The sequence below is a fragment of the Psammomys obesus genome, unplaced genomic scaffold (assembly GCF_907164565.1).
Source record: "Psammomys obesus unplaced genomic scaffold, mPsaObe1.curated_primary_1811, whole genome shotgun sequence".
Lineage (NCBI taxonomy): Eukaryota > Metazoa > Chordata > Mammalia > Rodentia > Muridae > Psammomys > Psammomys obesus.
The window spans coordinates 4,384,831-4,409,994 of NW_026590859.1; the positions used below are offsets into that span (position 1 = coordinate 4,384,831).

Consider the following 25,164-nt stretch of genomic DNA (forward strand, 5'->3'; position numbering starts at 1 on the left):
TTTTCTGGAGTCATAGAAAAGGCTAAAAATGGACCAATTTTTTGGACATAAGGAAAAGCAGGCACAGGGCCAGTGGAAATGGAGAAGTAAGCCAGAAAGAAACGGAAGCTTCTCCATTCTTCCTTACTGGCTCCTTCCTACACGCAGAGCCAACCCTGCCAGCATTTTGTCAGCCAGCATCCTTTGTAATCCTCCAAATTCTTAGGCCAGAGAAAATGGAGCCTCACAAAGACGCAGTGAGGACAGCACCTGGAATGGCCTTGTGAGTCATTATCGTGAATTAAACGGCATCGGCCTATTTTTCTCGCTGTTGAGTAATGACACTTGGTTGACAAAAACCAGTACTTCATCTTCAGAATGCTCAGAATATCTCCTTGCCCAGTGTGCTTGTCCTGTGGGTGGTTTCAGCCCCTGAATAAGCTAAGAACTGACCAGCTGCTAGCATGAGCATCCTGCCCTTCAGAAGGAGAAATGGATTAAGCCGGGCTGCTGTCCTCAGATGGACAGTCTTCACCAAGGCCTTTAAGCACTCCGTGCTGTATTTCCTCTCTTCTCTTGTTTATAAATGAGGATAATGCCAGCTATCAAGCTGGACTGCCAGCTTAAAAGAGGCTGGTGTGTATATTCAAACAATCCATGGTGGCACCCAGGGGGCATTCCCAAGTGTCACCATGACTGGGTGGAGACAAGATTGTTCTACTACGTTGGCCACTCCTACTATGAGCTTACCCAGGTAGCACTGCCATCCTCACCGCTGGCCTTGCTTAGCTCCCATAGAGAGCAGAGGGTTTTCCCAGCTTCTGCCACCAATTCCTCTCCTCCTCCTACAAGAGCACAGAGAGCACTTGGAAATGTCTGCAAACCTGCCCAGGATTTTCCCCTTGGTGGGGACACCACCCTCTCCCTTCCACCCAGTTCTTCCCCCAGTTTCCTTTTTCTGGGCCAGACCTGGATAAACTAGCTGCTTCCTTCCTTTGGACCGTCTGGAGAGCTAAGTGCTACACACTTGAAAGCTTGAAACCTTGTCATTTCCACCTTGAACCTGTGGCTGACCTCGCCAGACAGCCTGGGAAATGAATTAGTGTCCCAGAGCAGAGGCAGAATGTGAGCTGAGCAGTGACCTGGCTCTCCAGGGCAGCATCACAAACTGTCAAACGGTACTTAAAGTTCCTTTTCCCAACCCCTTTAATTATGTTGAAAACTATGTCATATTGTTTTTGAAAAAGTTAATGAAACAGTAGGTAAAGGTGAACGGAGGAACATAATTTACTTAGATTCTTTTGCAAGCTTTTGATAAGGTCCCTCATAAAAGGCCATTAAGGAAAACAGATGACCAGAGGACTCTGGGCAGAAGTCTTTTGGCTTTATTAAAAACTGGTTACAGTGTTCTAGAAGGAAGAATCATTGGTGCTGGCTGCTTCTTGGAGGGGAGAGGTTAATCACAAGCTGTCTCCACTGCTGGTATTTAGACTAGAGATGCTAGCATGATTTACAAAGCAAGCTTGGTCAGAAACACAAAATCATTTTTAGGGTTCAAACCTTCCCCAGTGTTCTAAGGGTGACTGTCCATCAACAGGGGGTAGATTCCCTGGAGGAAAAGCTGGGCCTGCACAAAAGGTCAAGCTGCCAAAGATGGGGAGACGGCTCCAAGAAGCTTTCTGAGAGAGATGGAATTGCTTCTCGTGGCCCTGGGTGGCAGGCCTGAGGCCAAAGCCTGCAGAGGGATCTTGCAGCGCCCTTCCCAGCCTTGCTCCAGATGGCGGTTTTAAGGCCATGAAAAATCAGAAATGAGTGGCATGGTAGAAAGCGTCTCTGAGATACAGAGACACATTCCAGAACGGGAAAACAATCGTGTTCATAAGAAGGAATGCAATGGGGACTTGGATGCTAAGTACATGCTCTGTTGAGTTGTGTCTGACCCCACAGCAGGAAGTAAGCAAGCAATGGGAGAGAGCGGCTGGTACAGACGGATGTGAGCAGCATCTTAGCCTACCCAAGAAGATCGAGCTCTCCATCAAGGAACTCAGCTCCAGAGACAACCCATTTGCTGAGGTTCTTGGCTTGTAAGCAGCGGGATCTAAGACTGAAGTTTGATCCCCAGAACTCACAGAAAAGCCAGGATTGATGGCAGGGCTGGGGGATATGTCTGCCTGCTTGAAGGAGGAACAACAGCTGAGATCATTTTCTGGCCTCAATATACACATTATTTACACACACACACCACAGAATTTAAGTCTGTCAGCATGCTTGTTCTCATAACTACCTCCACTCCCCTAGCCTGTCTTCCCTACAAAGTAAAACAGGAGTTGTACAAATACCTACCTAGGTGCTCATGAGGCTAACCCCCAGCCCTCCCCCAGACAGGGCCCTCATTACTCTTCACAGCCCTGCTCAGAGAACTCTACCTTCACTTCTTCAAGATCAAGACATCCTAGACACAGAAGATGTACTGCAAATAACAGAGAAGTTAGTCCTCATCTCGGCAGGACAAAACTGCTTTTCTTTTGCCCAGTCAGGTGCTGAGCAGCCCTGTCCACACACAAGCCACTCCTCACCCTATAGGAAGACTTCCTGTGGAAGACAGAACATTGAAGGAGATGCTAGAAACAGCCCTCTCAAAGAGCCCCAATAGAGACCATGAAAGATGAGCTGTTCACTTGACAAGACATGGAGCCTATAATAGAGAAGGATTGCCTTTCCACCAATGGGACTGAAACAATTGGATGTTTATATAGAAGGAGGGGGAAGGGGCAGGAGGGAAAGGGAGAAGAAAGGGAAGGGAAGGAAAGGGAAGGGCCGGGGTTGTAGGTCAGAGGTCATCATAAACTATTCCTCGGTGTGTGTGTGTGGGGGGTGTTATGGAAGAGAGAGGACCTGGATAGATATTATATCCACAGATAAATTCAAAAGGGTCATAGACATGAAGGTAAATAGAAATCCTCAAGTTACACGCTTTCTAGAAGATAATACAGAAATGAAGATCAGCACCATTGGTGGAGAAAAAAAGCTAGGTGATAAGGCCAGCGTCTATGATCTTTCAGAAGCACAAAACTAAGAAGGCCTTCATGGCCCCTTTGAAATGTTAAAAATGTTTCTCAAAATTTGGCCATGATGAATTCAAGCATGTGGGACAGATGGAATTCTCACAAACTCCCAGTTGGATTGCAGCACAGTGCCTTTTGTGAATTTCTGGCAATGGTAAGAAAACATGGAGCCCAGGACTCAGGAAACTCATGCCTGGATATGTACCTAAAGGAGATAAACACATGCCACATAACTGTTCCACAGAAATGTCTGTCATACTTCAGAAGGAACCTTACATGCCTTCGACAAGTGAACAGATAAACAATGGAGTATCAGTCAGCAATGAAAAAGGAGCAAACTTCACACGTTCAACAGCACGGATACATCCCAAGGCAGTCTGCTAGGTGAGAGAAACCAGATCCAACAGGCTCTGCAATGGGTCTTTCCATAGAGTATTCTGGAAAAGACCCACAAAACAGATCCACGCATCCAGAGACTGGAGATTAGGAGTGTTATGGGATTCGCTTAAATCTAACATGACTCAAACACGGGTCAATGCAGATGACAAACATGTATGGTAATCAAGACTCTACTGGTGGATCAGGGCCACAGAACAGACTCAGGAGCCGAACTGCGACCCTGAAGGATGTTGTACAGCATATTTAAAGGAGGAAACCATAAAGCGAGGAGGAGCAGGGTGGGCTGTAGCATTGTCCAGTCATAATCTGACATAAGGGGTTGAGCAAGGGGGTGTCCATCAGTCAGGGTAGGAGCTCATTCCTGGGCCTGGGAACATGAACTAGTTTGACCCTGCCAGCAAGATGGAAAAGTTGTCCCTGAGATGGCTGGACTCAGACAACTGTCTCTTTACAAGTTTTGCTTGAGATGTCTAGACTCAGACAACTGTCTCCTTACAACAGAAGCGGTTCAGCTATTGGGAAGTCCCCAGCTCCCCTAGGGCCTGGGACCTTGAATTTAGTTTCTTCCTGTGATTAAATGGGGTCTGAAAAATAAATGGTAGTGCTTAGAATAAGTTTCTTTTACTTGTTCCCAACGATTATATTATTTTTAATTAAGCCAATAAGACAAACAAACAAACCAAAAAACACCCAACCAGACAGAAACAAGGCTACCGTGACGAGAGCTTGTGTGAACCTGTGTGTGTTCCTGTGAGGAAACCTCTTCTGTGAGTCACACAACAGTGGTGAGTTTCTTTTCAAGAAATCCAGCCACGCTCTGGGCCAGTTGCTCTCCTTCAGTAATTTATCTCAAGTGACGCTGGACCCCTGACCTTCTCGTTAGCTCAGACAACAGTGCTTGGACTGTCTCTCCTGGGCAGCAGACCTCCAGCTGTGAGGATCTGCTGGTGTTCTTAAAGATCGCCCTCAGCCTTGAACCACTCATGCTAATCACGTTACCGCAGGTGACGCTAATGACCAACTGTGTCTTCAAACCTTCCTCAAGTTCCCATATGAGAAACCTGCGTTTCAAGACACAAGACACCTTGTGGAGCTGAGGACCCGGGAGGCTCAGCATCTGGAACCACAGCTGCTTTCATCTTCAAAGGGAAAGTTTCAGACCACACCAAAACCTGCCAGGGAGGATTCCTGGGTTAGATGTGTACGTCTCTGACTGTGGGAGGGACATGATATGCAGAAAATACCTCAGGAGGAATGACAGTGGAGGGTGTGAGCACCCTGCACTAGGACCGAGGATGGTCCCTCAAATAAAAGCATCCTAGGAGAAGATATGTGTGAGCAGAAGCTGCACACTGCCTGAAGGGTCCCAAGGGATCCAGCCTGTGCCATGGCTGGGAGGCAGCGGTCTGAAGAAGGTGGGGCCTAATGGAAGAAAGTTGAGTCAGCAGAGTGTGTCCTTCTCATTGCTCTCTGTGCTTCCTGCCGCCATGAAAAGAGCCATCCATGCCACCATCACGTCCTGCTTCTCCACACAGCCAAAGGCAATGGGGTCAACTGACTGCAGTAAAACTTCTGAAACAAAAACAAACCATTATCCTTATATGTAAATTACCTTAAGTATGTTTTTCACAGTGACAGAGAGCTGGCTAATAAGCCAAAACTTTTCCACTGTCCCTCTATCTCCTTTTCTCCCCTCTCTCCCCTCTATTTCCTTCTCTCCCTCTCTCCATCTCTTTTCTTTTTTCTCTCACTCTTCCTCTTTCCTCTGTTTCCATTTCTTTTCCAATTTCCTCTCTCTCCCTCTCTCTTTCTCTCTCTACCTTTCTTACTCTCCTTCCCCCTCTCTCATTTTTCCCCTCTCTCCATTTCTATTTTTCCTCTCTCTCCCATTCTCATTCTCCCTCTTTCCCTCTTGCTCTCTGCTCTTTTCCTCTCTTCACCTCTCTCTCTGCCTTTCTTTCCCTCTCCCACCCTCTTACATTCTCATTCTCTCTCCCTCTCTCTTCCACTCTCTTCTTCTCTTCACCTCTCTCTCTTTCTTTCCCTCTCCCTCCCTCTTGCAGTCTCATTCTCTCTCTCCACAAATCTGCACTGTAGCATCTGAGTCTAAAACCACCTGGAAATTCAGAGTAGGTGGATGGATCATGTAGAATAACTGGTGGCTGGAGCCTTGTGGTCCCAGCCAGAAGCAGGCCTAAATCCAAAGGCCAGCCTTCCATTTTTCAGCAGATATACATATTAAATCTTTCCCCAGGTACATAAGTGAGAAAAAAAATTTATTCAAAACAAAACAACCAACCCCTAATGTGGGCCACGGTTCCATACTAGTGAGGTGTGTGTGTGTGTTTGTGTGTGTGTGTGTGTGTGTGTGTGTGTAGCTCATCCACCATAGATATCAGCTGTTACAAAACAATCCCAATTCAAGGCACCTTCACTGGCCTGTAAGCTTAGAACCTAGAGGTGCAATTGTAGCTGTGTAACAGGTAGTTAGTTGAACTAGATAATGAGTACAGAAGAGAAGGAGAGGGTCAGGGAAGTAGGAGAAATGCATCATGGGAGGAGAGGAAGGAGAAAAGAAAGAGAAAAAGAAAGAAGGCAGAAAGAAAGGAAGGCGGGAGAGAAGATGGAAGGAGGCAAAGGCAGGAAGAGGGAGTGGAGAAAGGAGAAAGAGAAGGACAGAAAGAGTGAAAGAAAAGAAATGGAAAAGGAAGACTGGAAGGGAGAGAGGGACAGAGGGAGGCCACATAGACCCACTAAAAGCCAGAGGTATTGGAGTGGGGCTGGGCGCTCCAGGCTGGCCTGATCATCTGGAGGCTCATGGTTTCAAGGCCAGGCCGCTCTCTGAAATCAGCGCTGCCCTTTGTCCCTCCTCCACAGACCCATCTCCGTGAGACACCATGGTGCCAAGCCAGCAGCTGAGGCAGGAAGAGGAAGGCTGAGGCTGCTGGCTGAGTGGCTGGGCCTGGCCCCCGGCTCCTCGCCTGCCAGAGCCAGAGCAGCCAGGTCAGGGTGGTGGGGAGGCCGAGGCTGCTGGCTGAGTGGCTGGGCCTGGCCCCCGGCTCCTCGCCTGCCAGAGCCAGAGCAGCCAGGTCAGGGTGGTGGGGAGCGGCTGGCAGGGCTGGCTCTCACAGGCTGTCTTTCCTATGGCCAGGCCTGCTTTCCTGAAGCCGGGAGGGGCCGGGCAGCCAGCAGCAGAGAGTGAGAACTTCCCCTTGCCAGAGCCAGCTGCTGGCTGCCATCTGGGCGGAGGCAGTGCCAGTTTTCCAAATCTGCCTTCCCTTTGGAGAGCGGGGGAACTCTGTGCTGGGGAGATAGCTTCTCCTCATCCCGAGGCTCTCTGTTAAAAACCCTACCCAAGCGGCCTAAGAGAGAGGACAGGTTGAGAAATGCCAAAGGCTGGGCTCATTCGGGCCTTTCTATCCAAACAAAATCTTTATTCTCCCTCCACATCCTTCGGTTCTCTCACTCTGCTTGGTGGTCACATCTTTATTTTTTAATCACACATAAAATGCTGAACTGCCAACAGCTTGTGTGTCCATCCTACATGGCATCTAGAGATGGATTCTCCAGTGTGAACTAAAGATTCCCTGAGAACAGCAAGGCAGCCTTTAAAATGTGCTTCCACCATGGACAATGGGCTACCTCTCACTCCTTCATTAGATGCTCAGTGGTCATCTTCTTCAGTGTGTGTGTGTGTGTGTGTGTGTGTGTGTGTGTGTGTGTGTGTGTGATCATGTATGGGCATTTAGGTATGTATACGAATGTGTATGCATGCATAGGTGTGAGTTCCTATTGTAATAATATATAAATTACATGATATGCAACAGGTTGTGGTATTGGAAAGTTTATTATGGAAAAGATGAGGCATAGACAGTGGGAGAGCTTAGAAAAGAGGATACATACAGAGTGGGGAGGGAAGCAAACAGAGAGTTAGAGGGACAGACAAAGACAATGAGAGGGAGATGGGAAGGGAGGGCCCTCAGGGAAGAGAGAGAAACTGAGGCGGAGAGAGTATGAAGTGATGGGCCTGTCCTTTGTACCTGGTGCACACACACCTGGTGGAGGTAGGTGATGACATCAGGTTGCTAAGCAACCTAGGAATGGGCCAGTGCTTTGGTGTGTGCACTAACACATAGATGTGTGTTTGAATATGTATGTGCATATGGATGTGTAGACCAGAGGTCAACACTGGGTGTCTTCATTGTTCTCCACCTTGTGTTTTGAGACAGGGTCTCCCAGAACCTGGAGTTTGCTAGTTGGCTAGGAAACCCTAGGGATCCTCCTGCCCTTACCCACTAGCAACAGGATTACAAACCTGCACTATCGTGCCAAGAAATGTATGTGGGTGCTCAGGATTCAAACTCAGACCCCCTCCCCATGATGTGTGGCCAGCACACCACCAGCTGAGCCATGTCCAGCCCCACAATAAGCACATGCTAAGATCGAGCCCAAGGCTTCAGTAGAGGGTAAGGAACTGAGACCTGGCATTGTCTTCAGAGGTCAGCCTACAGGGTGAATGGTAGCCTGTCCATGGGGCCATGTGTAAGCTGGAAGCAAGCGCCTCTGGTACCCACTGTCAACCATGTGTGTGTCCGTAGGTGAGCTGGCCAGAGATCGCATGATTTCTACTCTGCTCCCAATACGGTCCCAGGAAGCAGGAAGAGCTGGCCCATGGAATTAAAGAGAGCAACCCAAACCTCAGGGAGCTATGTCCAGGTGAGTGACACGCTTCATGGGCCCATCATGGGCCCCTCCGGTTTACAGTGAGATGCCTGGATCTGAGTGTCTGCTTCCCTTTCCCTTCTGTGTTCTCCTTTTACCTAAAGGTATCTTCTGAATGGCATGCCAAGCCAGCCCAGTGTCTCACAATTGCAAAGGTTTCATAAAGCCTTCCCTGTGCATGCAGGCAGAGACCCCAGTGTCACAGAAATGCTTGGGGGCTTCAGCATGCCCTCCCCACCTTAGCTGGCAGTTCCATCCTGAATCAACCCTACCATGGATGAACCTCATGGGAAAGTTAGGAGAGGGCGTGGGAGCTAGGCAGGACCTTGAGGCTGAGGTCTTCTCTCTGAAGAACAGCATTTGGTGTGCCAGTTCTGGAAGTTCAACGGTTGGTCTGCTTTGGGAAAAACAAGCCCTGACTGCTTGCCACACTGACCAAGCTTTCACTGGAAAAGCTCCTTGCTGTTTAACCATGTTTCCTAAATTATTTCATAAAGAAAACTGCAGAGCACCTATATCTGATGAATGCCAATGTGAATGAACCTCCTATTTGAACTGAACTGGGTAGGGAACCATCCCCTAGTTTTATAACCTAGCCGTGGTCAGTAGCTTGTTGAAGCTGGGCTGGTGTGTGGCACAAGAATTCTGGGTATCAGAACACTTCAGTCAGGGTTGACACCACACATAAAATTCCTAAGGGACAATAGGAACTCACCGGAGAAGGGAAAGGAAGACCAGAACATGCCGTGATGGTTACACCAACCACGCATGTGACTGCTGGAGACACCAGCTTCAGGTCCTGGCCCCACTGCATGGTTTTGTCGGTCTCTCCAAGCCTCTAGCTTCTCATCTGTAGGAAGCACCTAGAATCATTGACATGAGGTTTTTTAAGCAATGTGAGTCATCACAAAGTCTTCTGCCTTCAAGCCACAAGTGCTTCCTAAAGCTGCCACTGACTGGGTCCTGCCACCAGGAGCCCCTGCTCTGTGCTCAGGTCACACACAAGAGGCAAAAGGAACCATCATTGAGGCACTGATATTCTTCAATGTCAATGTTGTCATTTCCATTCCAGGGACATATGTCTCTTTAACAGTGACTGTTTTCCAGGCATCTTTCAATGCTCATTCACCTCATCCATGCAATAACCCTGCAAGATACAAACATCATTATCCCCATTTCATAGGCAGGAAAGTTAAGACTCCCCGAGGAAATGGCAGAACCGAGGTTCAGTTTACACAGTGGGTGCCAGGGCCTAAGTGGCCACTTGCTGTGCCAGTGGTCTGTGTATGGTAATGATGTACTATAAAAGGCTTTGCACGAACATTGCAGATGGGCCTGTTCTGCAGCTCAGAGCACTCCCCATCCCTCTAACAAACCTTGAGCTCTGAGACTGGAGGAGCTAGCCGCTGTGGCTCGCTGACTTTTCTAAAAGTCCTCAGCCACGGATTCATCACCCAAGTCCACATCCTTCATGCTCACCAAGACATGGCTCCAGCCTGACCTGGGCTGAGACCATCAGAAGGTGTTTCTTGCCCCTGAAACCAGCAGGTAAGAGATGAGGTATGTTATATCTGCATATCTGCATATCTGAGAGCTGCACCATTGCTGGTCACTTACAGAAATGCCAAAGCCTGGGTGACAATTCTGACAGAGACTCATGATCATGGGAATGGAAAGAACTTGTGTGTCACAGCTTGGAGAACAGACACTCACTCCTACTACAAGCCAAACCCTGAATGACAATAGAGGGACCTGGGTGATTGTGACTGACAGACCAGTGAAAACAGGTCTGCTCAGGGGGCTTGAAACTTACACCCTAAACTGTATATCAGAGACACTTGCTCAGCCATGTTTATTGCTTCTCTATTCATAACAGGCAGGAAACAGAACCAGCCTAGGTGTCCATCAACAGGAGGACAGGTAGGGAAATGTGACACATATACACAGTGGAATTTCACTTGGCTGTTAAGAAAAGCGAAATTATGAAAATCCAAGAAAGTGAAATTTATTACATATAATACTAGAAAGTATTACGTTGTGAGATGACCCCATCTCAGAAAGACAAATACCTTGTGTCTTCTTCAGCATGTACTAAATCATGATGCCTGTGCACGTGTAAACACGGGTTCTAAGAGGGGACTGGAATGTGGTGCTGGACCGCAGACCTCAAGAGCGGATCAAGAGGTTGAAGGGAAAAGGTAGGTCCTGTGTGACACGAAAGTGGAAAGGGTGCTGCTGGGGGTGACAAGACACAAGGAGGAAGGCACAGGGAAGAAGAGGGAGAGAGAAACAGCATGGAAAGAACGTCACTTGAAAAACGCCGTAATGAAACCTCTTCTTAACAAAAAGCAGAATAAAATAATGAAGAAAAGCGAAAGCCCTAAGCTCTGAGCTAGAGGCAGCTGCTGGAAGAGAAGAAATTCTAGATAAAGAAAAGTCAAGGTACAAGCAGCCTACAGAAGAAGAGGGTGTTTGGACTCAAGGTTCTGAAGACACAGTCTGTCAAGGGGAAGGTACAGCTGTGAGGGCTTCTCCCATTGCTGTCTGTACAGCTCAATAGTAGTAGTGCCTGACTCACTATCCCCTTCTCAATTCATATTTGGCTCAGGACCCAAGCCCATGGGATTGTGCCACTTGCTGTCAGGCATTCCCCTTTTAGTTAATCCTCCCTGAAAATGTTCCCACGGACACAGCCAGTGCTGTGCCTCAGTATACCCCACTCAAGCTGACAATGGAAATGAGTCTTTCTGGGTATGGATGCCGCAGCCACTGTGACTCCCCAAGGGGAAGTTAGTACCCCAGTTGCATTGTAACCAAGGCCCCACAGCACCTTAACTTTTCTTGGCCTCAGTCTTGTCCTAGAACCTCGGCACCATTATCACTGAAAGGAAAATAAATGAAAGGGACCCTGAAAGGCAAAAGAAAGAAGATGAGGCACAGACCAAACAAACTGTGAGCCCCAGACAGGGCAAAAGAGCAAACGTGAAGAAAGTTGGAAGCCAGAGAGCGCTGCTGGGGCCAGGTGGTGGCCTACAAGCTGCTGTCTTTCCATGGATCTACAATTCCTATTGCTATCTAATCCCAAGACAAACTAAGACTGCTCACTCCTCAGACCTTTGCTGATAATCCCTGGGTCTTTAACAAGTGTAGAACAAGCGGGAGACAAGCAGGAGAGATTCCTGCTGCAGCTAAAGGGTTTAGAAAAGGAAGCCATAAAGCTCAATGTTTTGCCTTTGGCTGAAGCTGGAAGCTTCCTTTGCCCTTCACAAAGGCTCAGCAGAGTCTCTGAGAACTGTGTCGTCGGCATTCGTGGCACGGCTTTGGTGGCAGGAGGATGAGTCTCTGAGGAGGTACCTGACACATCACTGCAGGCCTCCTCAGCTGCAAACTGAGGTTGGCCTAGTATCTCGGACCAAAGAGGACATCAGGGAATCAGGGGTCTACACAACCAGATCCTACCAATAAGGACACCCATGGAAAGCACAGGCATACACCCTCAAATTTTTCCATTTTCATATGAACTACCAGGATTCCAGATGGTCTGAAATAGGAGCGTTTTTTAGAACAGAACAAGAGCAGTCACTGTAGACACAACCCTTTCCACCCACAAGCCCACTGGCAGCCTCCCATCAGCCTCTATGCATAACAGGCTCACGTGAGGATCCCCCTCCCTCCACCAGAAGACTACACTGTTGATTTTTCAGAAAATAAAACAACCTATGAGTTTTATCTCTTTATCTCCTAAGCCCAGAGTGGGGAAAAAGGACACAATCTGTCCTCCCAGTGGGATGTCCCCCTGATTAGATGTCATGAAACAGAGTTGTCCTTTAGTTAAGAATTGCTGGAATACCTCCGACCCATGGTTACTGGAAAGAAGAAAAAAAGAAACCCTAACTACAGATAAACTCCCCAGGGCTTCAGATCCGTTTAGCAATAAGCTGTGTTGTGAAGGAAACCTGGCCCCAAAAGATAGTTTGAATGCAAAATAAAGATAGTTCAGAGGCTTTGAAGCAAGTGCTGGGCTCCTGGGGAAGCACCAGGACCATATTTTTGGAGGGTCATTATATTTCCTGCTTCAGACATCATTTGGGTCTCACTGCTCTTTTATGCAACACCTATTTTTAGTCATTACAGGTGTCCTGCCAGGCAGGGGCCCCAGCAGGGCTGGCCTGGACAGGAGGGGTGAGGGTTGACTGCCCAGAGAGGCAGGAAGCTACGAAGGCTGGGGGTAGGCAAGCTCAGTGCCAGAGGTGGAAATGGGGCTGCCTCTGGGGAGGACTGTGGGAGCAAACTTGTTCAGGGAGCAAGAGTCTGAAGATGAGGAGCAGGGGCATTGTCCGGAAGGGGCTGGGACACAGACAGCACAAGTGAGTGCAGACTGACTCTTTGAGCTCTTCTGTCCATCCTGCCACAAGGGACTGGAGCTCAACGTAAGCAGAGTTATAAGATGTATGAGATTAAAGACAGAGACAAGGATGGAGGTGATAGAGCTGGGTGCAGAGATGGAGGCGGAGAAGAGGTGGAGGTGGATGGAGGTGAAGGTGGAGATGAAGATGGAGACTGAGATGGAGGTGGAGAACGGAAATAGAGGCAGAGATGGGAGATGGAGGTGGAAGGGGAGTAAGAGAGAGAGAGAGAGAGAGAGAGAGAGAAAGACAGACATAGAGGCCCTTGGCTAAATAGGAATTCAGAGGCAGGAAGACACAATTTTGGTCTTTCTAGATTACTGCCTGTTGTGTTCTGTAGCATTTCCATTTGTCTCCCCCACAAAATCAGTTACTTCTCTGTCGGTCACTAGCACCCTGTAGGCTGGGTCTGTTTTGAGGGCATGTGATAGAACCCAAATTGCAGCTTTGAGAAGGTCACAGGCTGAGGCAAAGGGTTCTTGTATGAAGAAAACTGAGTCACACATAAAATGAGTTTTAGCAACACATCAAAATTTAGAAATCCATGTGCTGATGAGACTGAGTTAGGGCTCTGGGGGATGGGTGGGTAAGTGGGGGCTTCTCTGAAACAGGCTCTCTGTGCAACTCAGGCCTACCCTGGACTCAAGGACCTTTCATTTCAGCCTTTCAGTTGCTAGCACAGCAGGCCTGAGCTGCCATGCCCACTTTAAGAAGCAAACATTCAACTATGTACCCCTTGGGAGACTGATAGCAGATTTGTGGAATTGAAATACATCAGAACTTTCCTCACTTTACAAAGATACACAAAATCCCCACACTGTTCTTCGAACTCATATGCAGTTGTGAGCACACGCAGACACACATGGACACAGCCACAGCACAACCTCCCATGGAGGCAAACACAGGAAGGCACACAATCACAACTCAGACACCGAGCTGCAGGTTCCACCGGTGAGATCACAGCCGCTGCTGTCACCGACGGCCCATGCGGACTGTTCATTAGTATTAAAATCATGTTACTGCTGAAGCACAGAAAAGTCAAATTTATAACACATTAGACATTTTTAGTAGAAAATGCAAATACTCAGCCAAGAAAGCTAGGCCTTTGAAACCATCACCTCTGAAAATGTAACCCAGCGCACACCTTTCAGAGAAGTGTTGTATAAACTGAAGCGAGGTCCAAGATCATCTTATCAAAATCTGAACAGAAGCGACAAGCAACAGGACAACCCAACTCAGACAACAGGGGACACAAACAGCCAATGAGATACGTGAAACATGTAAGTTCAGCATGGTAGCCCACATTTTACACACATTTTATACTTGGCCCTTCAGCCCAGGGTGATTCAGGCACTTCCTTGGGACAGACCTGTGGTTTGCCCAGACTGAAAGGCCCCTGGCAGGGCCACCACACCCAGACAGTTATGTAGTGCCACTAGGGACAGAGATCTTTTGAGTTTCCGCTCTGGGCTGGGCTTTGGTGAGCACCAGGAACTCAACCTTGAGCAAGGGACAGTCCTCGTCCTCGAGAAACTCGAGACCAATGGGGAGACAACCTGAAAACAGAGCTAAAGAGTGCAGAGACTGCAGAAGCACAATGGGGAGGTGGCCACTCTGGAGGCCCCTGCACCTGCCTCATCACAATGCTCTCTTCACTCTCTAAAAATAGGGTGCTTCCCTGTGTCGCTGGCTCACCACCTAACCCTTTAAGGACCAGACCCGTGTGCGCCCAGACCCTGACATGGAGTAGGCTGTTGAAGCAGCCCTTTCACCCAAATACTCAGTGAGAAGGCTCTGGAGGCAGCTTCAACACCAGGACCGTGGAGGAAACAGTCAAGAAGGGAGACAGCAGGCTACAGCCCTGTCTGCCTTGGACAGCGTGAACCTAGAGGAACTTAGGACAAAGAAGCAGCCTCTAGGCTGAAAGGACACAATGGGAGACTGAGTTCCAGGAAGAACTGACGGGTCTGGGAGGTGGCTTCATGGCTCACATGCTTGCTGTACAGATGTGACAGCTAAGCTTGGGTCTGCAGCACTGAGACACTGGTGGACATGGAGACCTGCCTGTAACCCCAGTGCATAGGAGGTGGAGGCAGGGAATCCAAGACAGAAGTTAGCTGGATCACTGCACTGAGTGGTGGGAGGCTCTGGTTTGATCTACGGATGGAGCGTGATCAAGGAAGACACCTGGCATCAACCTCTGGCCCTCACACAAGTGTGCACACACATGTGCCTGCACACACATACGTGTTTATAAATACATGTGTACACGAACATTCACCATACACACACAGAAAAAAAAAGACCCAGAACAGCTGGATCTCCTTACTCGGCGAGAGAGGCTGAAGCAGAGATGGGGAGCTAAGTCCCATCTAGTCACAGAGGGCATGCCCACCACAACAAGCCTTCCGGATCACCCTCGTCAGCCACAAGTATACAAAAAGTGGGGACAGTGCCAGGTTTGGTAATAAGAAAGTCTCCAGGACAGAGTCACAGAAGTTGAAGAGGCAAGTTGTAAGGAAAAGACCAGTTAAATTAGGAGCCAGCTGCTGGAAAGAACCAGTCCCAAATGGGGCAGGGACAGAGGCAGCTCTAGAGGAGCGGAACAAATTACAAACCTGACACAGTCTTCCCCAGGCCAGCCTGAGAGGCACACAAAATAGTTAAAAACCTGACTGAATGAAAAAAGAGGCAAAGAGGATCTCAAGCATGCAGCCGTGCCACCTGCTGAGTATGCCTGCTCAGCAGTGTCAGTCCCAAAGGCTTCACACCATACTCACACCTTGGAGGGCGCCCCTCCCCTCGGCAGCAATGAAGACATCCAGGCAGCCAGAGAAACACTCAGGAGCAGCAAGTGAGGGGTGGGGGAGAGGACGTTCCGGAGCCCAGCATCTGTGGCAAGCAGCTGTCAAGCAATCTCCTTGTGTTCCTGCAGCTGTCAACGTGAGAGTGATGGAAGATGGGACAGAAGGAAGAAAAGAACTTGAAATGGCTGCAGCAGAGTGCAGGCATCAGGCGGGTAGGTGGGCTCTGCCCTGATGGATGCTGACCCTTCTGGAGCGCTGGGAGCTGCAGGGCCTCACACAGCCCTTGGTTAGCTAGGCTAGTCGTCATGCTGTGAAGAGCAGAGTAATGCCCATCACCTCGCCTGAGCCAGTGACCCAGGAAAGCTGCCCGCCTGCTTTGCCAGCACCCTGAAGCTGGACTGCAGGACCTCAGTCTCCACGTCTTTCAAGAAACTTTATGAAATATCATCTTGGCTTTAAGTCACCAGCACAATGTTCAGGTGGTGGTGGTGGCCTAGGTTCCAGTAGCCGGAGAATCAGAAGTCCCAGCCCAGCTTGGGCCACACCTCAAGACCCTCTCACAAAACAAAAGCTGAAGTAAAGGGGAGAATTACTGAGAACTTCATGGGTACTTTACTGTCAAATATGCCTAGACATGACCCAGGGCAGGCGGTTCAGCAGAAATCAGGAAGTATGGCTTCCGATGTCCACAGGCTGTGAGACCAGGCTTGGCTTCTGTCCCCCAGTCGCCCAGCCGCCCACCAAGTGTCTACACAGCACACGAGTGAGATTGGCCTTTTAAGACTTGCTTATGTCAGCTGTGTGTGTGGGTGTTCCGCCTCACATGCTCCACACGCACCGAATGCATCAATGCACCACGGGCAGCACACGGGCGCATGCGCACAGTGTGGACAGAGGCTAGAAGAGGAACCACTGGAGCCAGAGTAACAGACAATTGTGAGCTGCCCGGGGGCAGTGGGATCCAAACCCGCATCCTCTGCAAGAGCAGAAAGTGATCTTAACTGACGAGCCTTCTCTCCAGCCCCAACTTTCGTTTTGAAGCGACTGTAAGAGACACAGAAAGCAAAACAGGAGTGTGTGCCAGGCCTTCAGCCCAGGGAGCATTTTCACAACTGTCATCCCGGTACAACAGGGCTAAGATTCAGCCGTCTGCACAGGACAGGCGTTTTGGATGGTCGGCTCCTGGCTCTTCTGATTAGCAAGTTCCCTTGGAACCAGGTGCTAAATATAACACTTTGAAGATCACACCTGTTCACACCAAACTGGCAAGGCCAAAGCTCTGGCTCCTGGACTCACCCTCGTGAGCATGCACTGGGGCCTAGACCTCTCCAGGGCCGACCTTGCAGATAAAGAGGATGGTATCAGGAAGGTCTAAAGCAGTTCAAAATCATGAGAACAACAGGCCAAGAGTGGGAACAGAGAGTAGGTACAATTTATGGGTAAATTAAAGGCCAGGAGCTGGGAGGTGGAGAAGTGGGCTAAGCCTTGCCACAGGGTGTGACAGAGCTGAGTTCAAACATCTACGTAAGAAACCAGAGACCAAGGGACTCCACTCTGTCACCATCACGATAGCTTCTGGAAAGGAACGTAGGGCAGCCATGCTTGCACTGAGGAAGCCGCTGGCCCTTTAAGTGGCGGTTGATAATCCTTCAAGGTTTTGTTTGTTTCACATAAGGCTCTCCTGAGAAAAATTCAAGGAACTGGCCAAAATTGCAGTCATTCTTCTAGGTGACCTTTGCTCGTTATAATCTCATTATAATGCTAAATTTTCTACCCTGGAGATGTTCCTGTCTGCCATCTTTAAACATGTGACGTATGTGAAAGCCTGTTCTCAAACTGAGCATGCTCAATAATGTGTCTGCCTCTACATATGGTGGTGGAACTTTCCAAAATGAATATGCATGAGTGTCCACAAAGAAAGCCAGCGGCTTAGATACCCACCGCTTTGGGAGTGGTCCCCAGTGACCCCCTTACCTACAGAGCAACACAAACTTCACATCTCATCGCCTGGTTCTATGCACTGGCTGTGCTCTTACCGAGAAGCCATCACATTGTGCCACACTGCGGGCTCATGCTGAAGAGGCTCCCTGGCTTGAAGAGGTAGCCATATCACAGTACGCCACATTGGGTTTGTCCCCCTTGGCGTATCCTAACAGCAGTAGCCTGACCTGAAATCTAGACTCTCTTTCTCATCTCCGGTGTGCATCCTCCTCAGCCCTACCCCAGGAAGCTGGGAGAATATCTCCAGTGGTAGGGCATTCCAGCAAGGTCTAAATGTACCTTCCTTACCAGACTCAGCCCCTGCTGCCCATTGCCAGGTGAGCCTTACACGGTCCCTATTAAAATGCAAGCCGTAGTAGCTAGTTTTTCCATATCTAGCCATTGCTAGCTTATAGCTTCAGACGTTTGCTCACACCGGTGGCAGCGCTGGGCTCTCTGCTCCCCTGGTGAGATGGGAACACATGGAGAAAGAGAGTGTTCACCCCCATGACAGACAGGAAGAGGTCACGGGCAAGATGAACAAACTCAAGGCCTCAGTCCCAGTGACCCACTCGCCATGGCTAAGTCCTACTGCCAAGAGCTCCCAGAACCTCCCATTGTATGGCTTTTCCTCAGGAGATGGGGACAAATGTCTCTCACACAAGACAGGCCAAAGAAACCATCCCACCCAAGCTTAGATCAGTGGAACAGCCCATTTCTTGGATTTCTTACAGGAATGTAAGTGTGTGTTGGGAGGGGGTTACCTATGGGAGCTGACTCAAAGACCAGAGCATCACCACAAGCCCCCAGAACAGGTGATTTCTCACATACAGCCTACCTGGGGACGCCCCGCAGAACCTGCAGACAGCTCTGCCGGCAGGAGACCCTCCCCTCCCCAGCAACTGTCCCTGCTTTTATGACTTTGGGGATGGCCTTTGTGAATCCTGTATGTTTCCAGAGCTTCCTAAGACTTGTCATGTGTGTTTGCTTCCTGAGTCTTACCAAGTCTCCTGTGGAAAAAAGTAGCTTCAATTTTTAGGAGACAGCAAAATATTACCAGCTAGGGACCAAGTCCCTAACACACAACTGGGAATTTTTTCTTTCTTTTTTTATTTTTGGACACGTCTCTAAAACTTCAGTACTGAACCTGGGCACTCAGGAGGCAGAGCCAGAAAGATCTCTGTGAGTTTAAAGCCTGGTAGTCTATATAGTGAGTTCCAGGACAGTCAGAGCTACACAGCGAGACCATATCTCAAAAATAAAAAAGGAAAAACAAACAAACAAACAAACAAACCCCTTAAGTACTCCAAGGAGAGGCAATATCTCATGTCCTGATCAGGTTTTGAACCTGTGATGGGACTGATAATGTCCTACTCAGAAGACACGAAAGGTTTAGAATCAAAATGTGTAAGCATCATCAATTGTTTGAAACTGATATAAATGCGGCTGGACCCAGAGGAGTGCTAGAACCCTCCTTCAACGAAGAGCTTCCTAAATCTTTAAAGTAGCTTGTTAATTTGTTTTGAGAATTCCATACAACGTATTCTGATCATGTGCACACTCTTCCTTCTTCAATCCTCCCAGATCCAGCCCCAGTTCCCTGCATAGCTAACTTCCTGTTCTCTCTGTTTTTTTTAAGCCCACAAGTCCGATTTGTGTTGCCCAAATGGGAGTGGGGTCTGCCACGAGTGGACAACCTACCAAGGGTCACAGTTTAAGGAAAACGTCTCCTTCCCCGGAAGCTACCAACAGCACACAGAGACCCCCATCTGTTCAGTGCGCACAGAATGAGAGGCCTCGAGTGCTCAGCTAGAAATGGGACACATTTATCACACCCTCCCCACAAAGTTCATGGAACCATCCAGAAAGAGAGGGCGGGAAGATTGCAAGCACCAGATGTGACAGATGTCTACCAGGAAACAGTGCAAACAGAGCAGGGCGGCTGCTCACATGAACCAACCGAAGCTGTGACACCATGCATAAGACCCGCTTATGAGTGAGTGTCTACCATGAGTGTCTTTCTGTTTTCGGGTTCCCTCACTCAGGATGATCTTTCCTAGTTCCATCCATTTGCCTGCAAATTTCATGATTTCCTTGATTTTAAAAGCTGAATAGTATTCCATTGTGTAAATGTACCACAATTTCTGTATCCATTCCTTCGTTTCTAGGTTGTTTCCCGATTCTGGCTATTACAAATAAAACTACTAAGAACACAGACAAATGTCTTTGTTGAATGGTGGGGCGTGTATGGTATACACTCACTTATAAGTAGATATTAGGCATATTATATAGGATAGCCATACTAAAATCTACAGACCTAAAGAAGCTAAACACTAAGGAGAACCCTAGGGAGGATGCTTCCGTCTCATTCAGAATGGCTAACAAGATAGACACCAGAAGCGGTGGAAGAGAGGGAACAGGATGGGAGCCTATTATAGAGGGTCTTCTGAAAGGCTCCACCCAACAGGGGATAGAAACAAATGCTGAGACTCAGGGCCAAACTTTGGGAAGAGCGCAGGAAGTCTTGTGGAAGAAAGGGAGTTGGGGGATAGAAGGACCTGGAAGGGACAGGAGCTCCACAAGGAGACAACAAAGCTAAAAAAAGCTGAACCCAAGTGGTCCTGCAGAGACTAATGCACCAACCAAGGACCATGCATGGAGAGGACCTAGGCCCCCTGCTCATATGTAGCCTTTGGGCAGCTCAGTCTCTATGTGGATTCCTAAGTAAGAGGAACAGGGGCTGCCTCTGTCGTGAACTCACTTGCCCCTAGTGATGCAGCCTTGCCAGGCCACAGAGGAAGGGGATCCAGGCAATCCTGATGAGTCTTGATAAGCTATGGGCAGATGGCAGAGGAAGAGAACTCCCTCTTTCAGTGGACTAGTGGAAGGAGATAGAGGAGAACAGGGAGGGAGGGGGGACTAGGGGGAGTTGAGGGAGGAGGCTTCAATTGGGATATATAAGGAATAAATTGTTAACAAAAGAAAAGAGGAAGTGGGCATGAAGTCCCACTCAGATTGCACTAAGCCTCACTGGTCATGTTGAGGGAAGCCTACCCACCGCTGCTCTCAGATAGAGCCCCGCTCTCTGAGGGAAGTGTCCCGAATGTCACTGGGAGGCACTTCGAGGTTCCTGGGTACCATGAGTCGTCTTCTTCCTCCTTACCAGCCCAGGTCTCTGGCCTGCATGGACACTACAGAACCCTTCTTGTCCTTTCCTGGGAGACTCTCATTTGGTTTGTCGCCCTTTCTCCTTTCTCTGTACAATGGTCTAGGTGGTTGCACAGTATGCAGTGGGCTCAGTGTCCTCTGAAGTGAAGGAATAGCTACATATCTGTCAACTTGCATGGCTTTGGGGAAGGGATTTAAGTGGCATTTGGTGACAGAAAGGGAGATCCCATACCCCTATGCCAAAGAATCTGGTGATAATGCCCCTCCAGTTTTTATGTCATTGCTGAGTCACACAGCCACATTCTACTTTTTACTTCCTGTAAATGGGGCATAAATCAAATAAAAGCAGGCCGTCCACCGATGAATTGGTTTAACTACCAGATTTCTATTTTTTTTTTAATTGTATTAAAATTAAGAACAGCTGCGGGCAGGAAAGGACCAGGATGATCCTTTGTTGATTCTCTGTTCTGTCTCTTCAGCTTGTGAATCTCTCCCCTGCAGGTGAGGAGAGCCTGGAGGGTCAGGGGTGTTTTCCAGACACACCCACCTCCCCCTCCTGTAGGCAATCGGGGGTGATTGTCAAATATGTTCTTGTTCTATCTTTCGTTCTGGATTCTCACTGTAGAGGTGCCTTGAATTATGGCTCCAGAGGGTCTTCAGGGGGAGCAAGAAGGTCCAAGGACCAGGCTGGCTCAGTCCATTCCACATAAGCCCCACCAGAGGGTGTCCAGCCAGCCTCTGCACCATGCTCGAGCATTCACTGGAGCCCTCAGCTCTTGTCTGCTCCAAATATTCGCTAACTTGGCACCCACTTAGAGACATCACCTGTGTCACCTACCAACATCAGCTGAAGAAAAGCTAAGAACTGGAGGCAGCTTAGCGAAAATTTAGCTAAGACTTGGGGGGCATTTGCATGAGGGTGTTACTGAAAAGACTGCTGAGAACAGTGGTGGGCCAGGAGCCACCTACATCAGCAGCTATAATGAAGAAGGTCATCCTGAAAGAACGAGTCACCATTCATATCCCAGGAAGAACACTCAGGACCCAGCTCTTCTTATTAACATACTCACTCTGGATCTTGAGGAAGCGCTATTCCTAATTTTCTGAGAACACGCCAGATTGATTTCCAAAGTGGTTGTACAAGGTTACATTCCCACCAGCAGTGGAGGAGGGTTCCCCTTTCTCCACAACGTCTCCAGCATGTGTGGTCACTTGAGTTTTTGATCTTTAGAGAGGCCCTAGACCACCTGCTCAAATGTAAACCATAAGCAGCTCAGTCTATGTGGGTTCCCTAGTAAGGGGAGCAGGGTCTGTCTCTGACATGGACTCAGTGGCTGGGTCTCTGATCACCTGCCCCTGAGGGGGGACCAGCCTTACCAGGCCACAGAGGAAGACAATGCAGGCAGTCCTGATGAGATCTAATAGGCTAGAGTCAGATGAAAGGGGAGGAGGACCTCTCTTATCAATGGACTAGGGGAAGGGTATAGGGAAGAGGGAGGGAGGGTGGGACAGGGAGGAGATGAAGGAGGGAACCACAGCTGGGACACAAAATAAATAAATTATAGTAAATAATAAAGAAAGAATTCTCGAAAAAGATACTCATTGCTTAGGATCAGTTTAGTAAGCATAGATCATGCCCTTAACTTGTGTTTCTCTCTCTCTCTGTGTGTGTACGTGTGTGTGTGTGGCATTTATGGAGGCCAGCAGTGTTGGATTCCCTGGAGCTAGAGTTACTCGTGGTGAGAGCCAACGAGCATGCTAGCTGGAAGCCACACTTGGGTCCTCTGGACAGTCAGTGAGTGCTCTTGGTCAGAGATATACCTCCTGCCTGTTTCTCTTTTTTACTTGATCCCTAGAAAATAACAAATTTTGAAATCCAATGCCAGTTGAAGGACACAGTTTGTATGAGTGTGGATACAAGAGAGGAGACCACAGGGGGAAAAGAGGCGTTGACTGCTGGGGGAGGACAGCAGGACGAGAAAGCAGAGAGGAGGCTGAGGACAGGCGTGAGGGACGGGAATATATCTGAGAGATTTTCCCCTCCTGTGATTCTCTCTCTAACCACATCTCCACACTGTAACACATAATCTCTGTCCTCTGTCTTTTTTATCAAGACTACAGTACATCTAATTCATAGTAGACTGTGTACTCTTGCAAAAAAGTCACAAACTCCATGGAACAACAGAGAAACAACATCCTTCAACTTTTTGTGTTAACCTGAAAAATCTTAATAAGCAATTTAATAAACATCACATTGCTTGGGCTTTAAATTTGAGAGCCAAAGTATAAAATTTCAGTCCAAAAAATTTACAAATATTTAACATCTTAAATAAAATATGTATAATTGGTCGTTTTTTTCATTAAAGTTGTTAGTTCAAATTATTACATTCCATTTTCAACACTTTGGTTATTAATCTTATTTTCTTTTATCACTATGTTAAAAATTCTTAGAACAAAACTGTTGTGACCTAGTTTAATTCCTTTTTATTTCTATAAATAAATTCTGTATATAAAATTATTAATTACTTTTCTGTATGTATATACCAAGGTTAGTTAGTCAGGCAGTTAGCAAAATCTGACAAAAGATTTCCAATGACTACATCTTCCAAGGGTAGGTTTCTTGGCATTTTTAGCTAAATTTAATGTATTTTATATCCTGTTGACTCTTTGGCTTGGAAGGGATTTTTGCTTTGGGGGGGTATTGTTTAGTTGGTGTTTTCCCCAGAAGTTCCAACTGTTGCTGTCATTCTTGACCAGAGAAAGGGGTTATCTCATGGCCGCTTTCCATAAGCCGTGCATGTTTTTTGCAAAACAGTTTAATGGCCCAGCGCCTAGCCACAGGGCCAGCTGTCATCATCTTGGCCCTTACCATGAGAAGAAAAGAATGGAAAACAAGATCACTCGGTGAATTGTCTGTCATCTTCTTTAGTGCTCCTCTTTGGTTTTCAGAGGGAAGGGAAACTGGGGAAGGCTTTCCTTGTCCTTTGTCTATTCAATAAATCATCTAAACACTTGTGGAGAGAGACACCGCATCTTCAGGCTTACCCCACAGTCTAGCTCACATATCCACCAGCTCACTCTTTTGAATCCCCTTACTCATGGCATGTGTGTTTGTGTGTTCATGTGTGTCATTGCAGGTGGATGTCACACCACATGGGCACCGTGGAGGTCAGAGGACAACCCAGCTGCCTTTCCTCACCTCCACCTCCTCTGAGACAAGGTCTCTTGCTGATCCCCACTGGGTGCCATGGGCCATCTGGCCCAAGAGCTTCTGGAGATCTGTCTCCGCCTCCTATCTCTCTGTAAGCACACTGGAATTACAGAAAGGTGCTCCTGTGCGGGGCTTTTCGAAGATTCTGGGGATCCAAACGCAGGGTCTCACACAAGCATGGCCTCCTCCTTATTAAATGGCTTCATTCCTTCAACAAATGTTCCATCCTGCCAAAGACCACCCTCTGTGAATCACGAAAGAGCACAGACATACTGCAAGGGAAAGATACAAACATAAGATGAAAAGACCTAGAACCCCCCAAGAGGGTCCGTACACCCAGGGCCTGGCCACAGCAAGTATGACAGGGATGCCAGCTGCACAGCTTCAGGTGTCTCTACTCCAACAGCGTATCCACACGGCCACACAAGCATGGCTCAGCCTGAGAAATGTGTGTGTCCCAACTAGCAAGCAAGCCATTAGCTTCCACCTAAGTGTGCCTAAGGAAGGACATTTCCACCAGTCACTTCCTGTCCTTCTCCCCCAAAGCTGGAGAGTATTTGAGAACAAAAACTCTGAAATAGATGACCCAGAGTTTTTGTTTGTTTGTTTTTTAATTGGCATACAACTTACACAGTAAAGTGCATAAAGATTTTCAACGTTCAATGCAATGGACCTTGGCAATTATAACAGTGGCGAGACAAAGACTCGAATAAGATGGAAACCGTCTCCATCGGCCCAGAAAGCTTCCTTCTGCCTCTTTCCAGGCTCTGGCTTCTATGAGTTCATTGTGAGCTGCCTTAGAACCTCGCAGAAGTGGATTCACACCACACAGAGCATTCTTACTGCCGGCTCTGGTGTTCCCTCATCTACCAGAAGTCTCGTCTCTTGCTGACAGGAAGACGATCACCTGCTTAGCCGTTCTCCTGTCAGGGAAAAGTGGGGCTGCCTTCAATCTTTGTCTGTTAAGACTGGAAAATCTATAGTCATTTCCATGGAAGTCATTTTGTAAACACACGTCTTCCTTTCTTGAGTAGTTTCTTAGAATATTACGTTGTTGGACCACAGACTGGACTGACAAGGGTGTTCTGTTTTGTTTTAAGACAAGATTTCTCTTTGTAGCCAGACCAGGCTGGCCTCAAACTCACAGAGCTCAGCCTGCCTCTGCCTCCCAAGTGCTGAATTAAAGGCGGGTGCCACGCTGCCTCCACTGTTTCTTTCCGTCACCTAGCTGCACCCCAGACCAAGCCCTGCGCTGTTATTGTTCCTCTTACAGATTTATTTACTTACTTTCTTGTTTATCTCTTGAGCTAGAAGCCGTGCGTGCACTCAGGTTTGCCCTTGAGCTCACTCACAAGGTGATCTTGAACCTCTGACTCTCTGTGTTTTCCTCCCGAGTGCCGAGATCATAGGCAGAACCACCTGGCTTA

The 25,164-nt window shown here is 48.2% G+C and overlaps 1 long non-coding RNA gene across 11 annotated transcripts in view; it reads right to left on the reverse strand.

Annotated features, from left to right (window-relative positions):
- Positions 1-1,345: 1,345 nt before the first annotated feature.
- LOC129678449 (uncharacterized) overlaps positions 1,346-25,164 on the reverse strand; it is a 56,316-nt gene continuing 32,497 nt past the window's right edge. For 9 of the 11 annotated variants that reach the window (XR_008720382.1, XR_008720379.1, XR_008720388.1 and 6 more), the window contains 2 exons: positions 8,881-9,312; positions 1,346-5,015 (listed from right to left, as the gene is read on the reverse strand). This is a non-coding gene — a long non-coding RNA (uncharacterized LOC129678449). The remainder of the gene's footprint in view (positions 5,016-8,880; positions 9,313-25,164) is intronic. The other 2 variants (XR_008720386.1, XR_008720384.1) reach the window with 1 other exon arrangement.